Source organism: Rhinolophus sinicus, linkage group LG15 (assembly GCF_036562045.2).
Source record: "Rhinolophus sinicus isolate RSC01 linkage group LG15, ASM3656204v1, whole genome shotgun sequence".
NCBI lineage: Eukaryota > Metazoa > Chordata > Mammalia > Chiroptera > Rhinolophidae > Rhinolophus > Rhinolophus sinicus.
Genome location: NC_133764.1, coordinates 37,841,406 through 37,850,037, shown reverse-complemented (window position 1 = coordinate 37,850,037; position 8,632 = coordinate 37,841,406). Strand labels below are relative to the sequence as shown.

The 8,632-nt window shown below is 53.6% G+C and overlaps 1 protein-coding gene across 5 annotated transcripts in view; it reads right to left on the bottom strand.

Annotated features, from left to right (window-relative positions):
* Positions 1-1,993: 1,993 nt before the first annotated feature.
* Positions 1,994-8,632, bottom strand: part of LOC141568886 (uncharacterized) — a 28,351-nt gene continuing 21,712 nt past the window's right edge. For 4 of the 5 annotated variants that reach the window (XR_012492150.1, XR_012492151.1, XR_012492153.1 and 1 more), the window contains one exon: positions 5,252-6,817. The gene's annotated coding sequence lies outside the window, so the exon portion shown is untranslated. Of the gene's footprint in view, positions 4,447-5,251; positions 6,818-8,632 lie in introns of those variants that run through there. The other variant, XR_012492155.1, reaches the window with a different exon arrangement.

The following is an 8,632-nucleotide window of genomic DNA, read 5'->3' as shown; positions in this document are numbered from 1 at the left end:
GCAGTGCCTTAAAACCATATCTATTATTTCTCGGTTTGCTGTGGGTCAGCTGGGCAATTCTTTTCTGGCAGGTTTGGCTGGTCTACATGGTCAGCTGGTGGCTCAGCTGGGGCTGGAGACTCCGGGACGGCCTCACTTACATTCTGGCAGGTGGCCGGCTGGTTGGTCCAGGGATCCCATCTCCGCTCCATGTGGCCTCTCATCCTCCAGGAGGTGAGATCTGACTTCTTCACATGGTGTCTCAGAGTTCCAACGTGCACAATACTTTCCAATCCTCTGCTGTGTCACATTTGCTATTCTTTCATTGACAAAACTGGTCACATGGCCAAGTTCAGAATCAGCATTAGAGGGGGTACTCACTGGCATGGATGCAGGCAGGCATGAGCTGGGGCCATTTCTAGAACAAGCTACCTTAGAGCGGCAAGAAGGTGGAAACTACTTTGGCAATATAATAAAAATAAAATGCCAACAGTCCACCACAGGCCACCATCTTCATTTAAAAAAATGTCCTTCTTAATTCCCAAGTTAGCCAGGGGTGGTCAATTTGGGAATAGACCTTTTGAGAGGACCCTCTTTCTGGTTCACTCAGGCTCCCATGTAGAAAGAACCTTTTGCACTCAAAGGTTTAATTACGGGTTTTTCTTCCCACTCTCCACCTTCCCCCACCCCCACCCCAGCTTGGCTGCGGCATAATAGCTGCCTACAGATCAGTGTGGCTGGGACCTGCACTCATAAAGGGGGTGCATGTGGTGGTGTTGGGGGCACAGAGCACACACACCCAGATCTCCTGCTGGATCCTTTTGCTGTTTAATGTGGTTCACTGCTAACTGCCACCTTTAAGCTTTTCCCGTGCATTTGGAGGCACCAGGAAATAGTTGGTCATTAAGTCCCTGCTATGATGGAGACTCCTGGGGAACAGGCATCCCTGTGTGTAGAGGGGACCCCTTCCCAGCTGTCCTGCTCTCTGAATACGGAGAACAAAGAGGAGGTAGGCGTGGGTATAGCCCCAGCCGCCAGCTCTAACCTGACACCTGATGGCTTTCACTGCTGCCCATTCAGGGCTGGAGGGTCCTAGGGTGCTGGCAGGGGAGGTGTGCCCTAACACTGCCCCTGGCCCACGGCGGAGAGAGCAGTCGCAGGCCATCTGCCTCAAACCTTCAGTCACATTCTCATTTTAGAGTTGATTAGGGCCCCACTCCACCCCAAAGCTCTTTCCGAATCCCTCGCCCCACACTGCCCACAGCCGAGTAGATGATTTTCAGGAAGGGGACACCTCAGGGGGAAGGAGGTGGTCGCCACTGCAGGGGACTTTATGCACAGGAAGGAATGTCCACTCTCTGGGCTCCAGCCACAGCAGGGCGATTTTGGGGTGGGGGTGCTGAGAGGGATTTGTCAGCACCTTATTTCTGAGCACAGATCCACCTCTGCCCCCCATCCCCGCCCCGCATGCCTGGTCCTGCCCACTCTGCACCCAGGAGGGGAGTGGAGATGACCCAGCAGGTCACCTGGAATAAAGTAAGTAATCGGAAAAGAACCCTGATTCATCGGAGGGGCTTTGGCTGCCAAGAAAATTCTTTTGACGGCTTTCCTTTCTTCAGCTGCAGCTTCCCAGGGGCGGGTGGGGACCCACAGTGTTTGCTTTTCGGCCAACTGTCCGTGACTCAGAGGCTGAGACGCCCAGGAAGGAGAGGGGCTGAAGACCGAGATGTGGGGTGAGGATGGGGTCAGCAGGGGTCCCACGTTTGTGAGAGCAGAGAGGGAGCGTGAACACAGAAACTAACAATATGTGTTAATCGGTGATGACATGCATTGAAGCTTTCTCTGGGCCAGGCATTGGCTGAGGATTTTGCATGCGTGCCCTCCCTCACTCCTTACATCACCCACTGAGGGGTGTCTGCTAACACCCCCATCTGGATGAGGAGGAAGCAGAGGTTGCCTGAGCCCGAGTCTCCGATTCCAGAATCCCCTCTTGTCAAGGTCACAAGATGCTGCCTCTTGGCCCCAAGGTCTGTCCTTGAAGCAAATGAAGGTGGATTTCACAGAGCTTGGGAGGACTGCACAAGGCATTCCCAGAGCAGGACTGCTGGGGCATCAGAGGGAAGGGGTGGGAATGGGTCGTCTGGCTCATTTGGGTTAGGTTGGTGCCCTGTGAATCTACTCAGCCGCCTGCCCTTCACGGGGCAAGGTTGTGGACGGCCCAGGGACAGTGAACACATCAGGGCATATGAGGGAGACTCTCACTGCTTCCCCAGGCTTGGTGTGAGCAGCAGTGAGCTGCAATACAGATCAGAAACGAGACCCGAGATCTCAGCCTTTCAAAGATACTGCCCCAAACAGCAGGGCAGAGGAAGCGCTCACAGAAATGGTGCAAAAGGTTTCTGAACGACTGTGGTGTCATGTGATGTGATGAGACACGGCCAGCAGCTGGGAGCCCTCTGCTCTCTCTGGAACCTCTCTCTGGCCTTCTGCAGCCGGGTGCAAGCTCGGGGCTCCTTCTCAGCCCCTCAGCCCGCTGGCACCCTGGCCCAGCTCCAAGAAGCAGAAAGGCCACGCTGGGTTCCCTCGTTTAGGTCCTCAGAAGCTGTGAGTCATGCATTTTTATTTTTAGCAACGCAAGGATCTGCCTCTTGAAAAAGAATCGCAGTGAACACTTGCATGATTAACGCAACAAAGGCAATTAATTTAGATCCAAGCAACAGGGCTGGAGGCGCCCAGGGCTTTCTCTGGGCAGCAAAGTGGAGCTGCCTCTCCAGGTGGGCAGCTGGCCAGGTCCCGGAGCCCTGGGCGTTGTGGATGCTGGCCTGGCTCAGGCCAGGCTTGCTCCTCCTGGAAAGGTCAGTGTGGGCTCTTCATTCCTGTGAAGTCCTCAGGCTCCAAACATGCCGCCCAGCTGCCTAGGAGCCCTGCCCACTTACACACTATCACGACCACCACCATCGTCATCCATGGAGAGCCTGACGCGTCTGTTGAACACATCACATGTGTTCTCTTATTGGATTTATCTTTGCAACCACCCTGGGAAGGAGCCATGAAAACAATCCCATTTTTCAGATGAGTAAACTGAAGACTGGAGAGATTAGGGTTTGACTCCAAAGAGGGCAATCCTGAGAATGGGAGTCAAGCCCAAGGGTTCCCTGGTCCCCGGTTTCAGTCATGGCCTCTGAGGGGCGACCAACAAGCCTGGCTAGAGAATAGGAGGGGCATTCTCAGCGTCTAGAGACTGCCTCCCAGCTCACCCTCTGATTTATTTTGGAGGTAAACTCTTTGAACAAAGGCAGAGATTTTTTTTGAGTCTTACCTAATTGATGCAAATCAGGTGAAAATATCTTTCACCTGAGGAGTGGGGTCTGTGTAGGGAACAAACAGGGGCTGTGTGGGGGGTGGGGACACAGTCTTCAGTTATCTGGGATCTGAGGGAGACCCTGGGATGGGGCAGGACACTCAGGACCTGGTCCTGCCTCCGTGCTCGCCAACCATGGGTCCTCAGGTGAGGGTGCCTGCTCTTCAGTCTAGATGACGGGCCAGGCCTGAGCCCCCTGTGGAGGGAGCAGCAAGTGAGACAGAGCCTGTGCCCCTGGCACTGCACTGCTCACCCGGCATCAGCCTGCTGTGGCTGCTGTAACAAATAAGTGCAACCCTGCCGGCTCTAATCTCCTCTGCCTCCCTCTTAGAAGGACGCTTGTGGTTGGATTTAGGTCCCACCCAGATAATCCAGAATGATCTCCTCATCATGACATCCTCCACTGAATCACATCTGCAAAGACGCTTTTTCCAAGTAAATTCACATTTACAGATTCCTGGGATTAGGACGGGACAGATCTTTCGGGGACAACCATTCAACCCACCACACACACCGCCTAGAAACATGCTGAATCGCTGCTGCTCCTGGAGAAAGTTGAAACTTTTGACCTTGGCAACCAAGATCCTCTTCAGTCTGGTTCTGATCCCCTCTCAAACTTTATCATATACTGTGAACTGATAAGACATGAATCCGATACATGTCACTAGCGTCATCTTTGCCACCATCGTTATTAAGGACCATTTCTGGGAGGCACTGTTGTCCAAGAGGAGTCCTAACTCAGAAGCTACAAACCACTCTTTCTGAGTCTCCTCTGACCCCTTGGGCGGCTGATCTAACGTTTCTGGGCCTCAGTTTCCCTATATCATCATTTGATAATCCATGGGATGAACTGGCCAACCATTACACATATAAAGGAAGGTTAAATCTGTGTCTTTCCCATTTATCTTACAGGGTTGTGGAGAGGACAAAATGAAATGAAGATGGGGAAGCACTCTGGGAAATTAAAAAGCGTGATGCAAATGAGGTGCATGATAATTCTCATTGTCTAGGATATGGCCCCCTGGACACTGGGTGGGCCTGAACTTCTGGAGATGAACTTGCCATTCATAACAGATCAGTTCCCTTTGCTCCAGTTCCCTTTGCTCCTGGAAAGAAAAGCAGATTTCTTAGCGTCGGTGTCATGCAGACAGGTGGCTCCTTCTATCCCCTGTTTTTCTCAGCTCAGAGCTGTTCCACACTCTCTCTGGCTGCCTGGTACTCTGGGGGAGGGGGTGGGGTGGGGGCACAGGACAACACACAGAAGGGGAGCAAGCCTTGTGCGGAGACATCCCCTCACAGACATCAACAGCACCTGAGCTGGGAGCTGCTCCAAGTCCAAGCTGGCCCCCTGCAGCCAGCCTTTGTCCAAGGAGCAGGCCCCCTGGAGAGGATAGCTATGTCCCCAGAGACCCTCCCAGTTACCCCAAGCCACCAACCCAAAGTTCATTCACTCTGTTACTCAACAGTATTGGGCATGGCAAGGCCGGAGCAGCTGCTAATTGCCCACCCCTTGGCCAGGCATGACCTGCGTTCCCAGAGGAGAGAAGGAGGCAGGAGCTAAGGGCTGGTCACTGAAGACCACACCATGGTCAAGCGGGAGGGGTGTATGGAGACCAGGCTGTTCCAGCTCCAGTCCCTCTGATATGAGACAGAAGCCTTAGCACTCAGATCTTCCTGACCTGTCTCCCGACGGTGAGTCCCCCCTCCCCGCTTGTGCCTGTCTTCTTCCAGACCCAGTCAGCTTGCTGTTCCAGGACACTCCTTCCTCTGGGCCCCCCCTGCCTTCCTCTCATGGTGCAGTCCAGCCTGTGCAGCCCGGCCCCAGGCACCCTCCTCTGTGGTGCTTCCCAAACAACCCCAGTTCATTTCCTCGACCTTGAGAGACTGACCATCTCTTAACACGTGCTGGGAGTTAGGCTTTTAAAGGGAATGGGCTCAGCTTGTAAGAGTTTTTAAAAATGTCAAAAAGAGTTATCTGGGCTGTGAGATTATGAACAACTTTTTATTTTCTTCTTTATACTTTTTGATTATTAAAGACAGTTCACTCCATTTTTTATCCTTTTTATCCTTTCTGGTTTCTCCGACATTTCATCGTGAAGATTTTCAATGAACCCATTTAAAGGAAGTTCTTCCTCTCAACCTGCCGGTTCCTCCCAGCAGGCAGGGATGTTGTCCTACCGGCCACCAGGTGTGTCTGCTGTGCAGGTGTGGTTCAGGATGGCCACCACTGTGTGTTACCACAGGCCCTCTCTATTGCAAGGAGACCTGTCTTTCCCCTCACGGAGCCCACCATGAGGACAAAGAAATAACATTTGTTGAGCACCTGTTGTATGCAATGGACCATGCCAAGTGCAGACAAATTCTCCAGAGTCCTCAGACCTGCGAGGGCAACAGTCCTGTAACCAAACCCAAGGTGGGTGCTGAACAGAAGAGGTGAGAGTAAAATGGAGGGGGGACCAATTTGGCCAGGGAGGGCAGGCAGGGTTCTGCCCGGAGGTGACATTTCAACTGGATCATGGGTGGGCATTTGTTAACTGAGCAGGGATAAGAAAGAAGACCCTTCCAGGTTGGAGAACTGGGGTGTGGAAGCACAAGTACACTGCAGGACTCCAGTGGCTTGCAATGGGCAGATGTGAGAAGGAGCTGGAAAACTAAGTCAGCCAGAGGTCAGGTGGTGCTAGGGGTGTTGGGCTCGAGGGTAAGCACTTTGTAGCAGGTGCTCTCAAGTGGAAGTCACGGGGGTTCCACAGTCGGTCAGGCTTGTGTAAGGAAAGGTCACTGCTGGCAGCAGCCTAGGATGGGAAAGGGGTGGGGGGGGCGGGACTGATTGGGAGGCAATTGCACAGCTCAGGGAAAATGGTGGAGCCCACCTTGGCAACGGGGAGGAGAGGGAGAGGGCTGTCAGGATGCGCAAAGGCAGAATCCAGAGTTCTACTGACAGACCTGGGGTGGGTGTGCGCGGGTGAGAGGAGAGGCCGGCTGCTCCCTGTCACTTCAGGGAGAACACCCTTTTACCTGAGGTGGCTTCTATCTTAACAGCCCCCTGCAGCTCAGTGGGGCTAAAGTCCCCAGGGGGGTGCTAAGACTTGCCTGCAGAGCCTGCTGTCTCTGCAGACCTTAGGAGTTGGCTGAGGGCTGGGGCTAGGTGTCTGCTTTTTTTCACATCAGGGAGAGAATCATTTTTTTTTTTTCAGAAAGGTGCCTGGTTTTGCCCAGTGTGGGGCTTCCTGGCTCTGCCTTTCTTCCTTCTCTTTGCCATTAACCCGGTGGGGGGGCTCTTCCCCTGACTTTTTTCCCCACTCTAGCCTCGTCTTCTGTATTGTATTGTTTTGTGTTTTTTTTTAAACCCTCTATGCCCGGCTCCCATTATGGAAAGTGCTGTTTATGTCCAAGGCACCTTAAAAAGGCAGCTGACGACTCTCTGGCTGCGGTCCTCTCCGTGTGTTTCCCTGGCAACCGGAGGCAGGAAAACAGAACCTGTCAGATGGAAAATGTCAGTTACAGCAGATCTGGGGGAAGAGGAAAGAAGGGGTGGGGTGGAGGGAAGGGGAGAGGAAGGGGGAGGTGGGGGGACGGCAGGGCTCACCTCACCGCCCACCCCAGGTTGGTGCCGTGGCCCAGGGCAGCTAGTGGGCAGGGAGGCTATCTTCTTGAATGAGGGGGCTGCGCCCAGAGCAGGGCCGTGAGCAGTGGGGAGGGGAGGGCCGGGGAAGGGCGGGGAGGAGACTGGCACACAGGATGAGCAGGACCCTGCCGGTGCCCAGGCGCCATCCTCTGCCCAGCTGATTATCACATTGTTTCAGAGGTAATTTAGTTGGTTTTGGACACAGAGGGTGAGCCCTAGCAGCCCCTCCAGCTGTGTCTGAAGCTCAGTCTGGGTGGCAGGAAGAGGTCAGGGGAGGAAAAAGATACAAATCTTGGCCATTCGGGAATGGAGTCTGCTCCCTCCACTCTCCGTATTGATCCCAGTGCTTTGCTTTGTATCAAAATTGATCAATGTCGTTGCCCAAGAGGAGGTGCCCTTTAAAATGGTTGGGAAAGAGGATCAGACAGAGAGTTAATATTAATCAAAACGGGTCCCTCTCAAAAGGAAACAAAAGGAGGTTTGCTGAACAGCCTAGACTATTATGAGGATGGGGAGAAGCTATCAGTTAATGACACTGGTTGCCAATGAGGTGTGGGGGGGCCTCCTGAAAGTTGGGAGGGCACGTGAGTCTGTGAGCGTGTGAGTGTGAGCAGGGAGTCTGTGAGAGTGTGAGCATGGGAATGTGTGTGTGAGTGTGTGTGAGAGAGTGGTGGGCATGCGCTCTCTGCTGCTCTCCTCAGAAACTCCAGGAGCCTCCCCAACCTCCTGGTTTCCCCAGAGAAACTCCAGCCTCCTGGGCCCAGGGGACCCAAGAAAGAGTGGTGGTAGGTGGTGGTGGGGGGGAGACAGGCTGCTGTCCCCACTAAGTGCTTGCATTGCTAATCAGATGCTGTTGATTTAACATGAAAAACAGCAGCCTGGGCGGGTGATGGCAGCTCAAAAGAAGGAGGGCCCAGGATTGGGTCTCCTCTTCCGGAGAAGGCAGGGTTTAAGCCCCAGCTGAGGGGTCCAGGAAAGGGCAAAGGAGAGTTGTTAAATCTCGTGCTGGGTACTGGGGGGGGGGGGGCACCAGTGGGGGTTATGTCTGCAAGGCTAGACTTCAGAGGTTCCGGGGATGGCCCTGCTTCAAGGATCTCTCCAAGCCCAGGCACTTGTGATTGAAACGACACTGGCCTTGGGCAATAGGAGGGCACTGCCTCCTCAAGGGCAGGGAGGGTACAGGAGCCTCCTTATCCACATATGGCCCTTTACTATGCTCCCCGCCCGCGTCCCACATAAGCATTCTTGCAAAGGACATAAAACCTCCAAATAGAAGACAAAAACAAAACAAAAACCCTGCAACAACACAACAGCAAAACCATTGACTCCAGACTTTTAGACTTTATTATTTGCTCTAAAGACGTAAGTTTTAGGCAGCAGCAGGAGGGGAAAATGGGACTCAACTACTTTCTGTCCCCTCTCACTGCCGGCTCTCTTCCCAGGGTCACCTGGGCGGGGGCCCTGCCCCTTTCCTCCATCTTTCTTCCAGGGCTCGGGGGACTGACCAAGGACCCCACAGTGGTGGTGTCATCTGGTCAGAACACTCTCAGCACCTGAGAGCGGAGTGTGACCTGGTGGCCACTGAAAGTGATGGTCCAGGAAGTCCCTGAATGTCACAAAAAGCTGCTAGAGACACTGTAAATCACTGCTTCACATACTTCACTTAA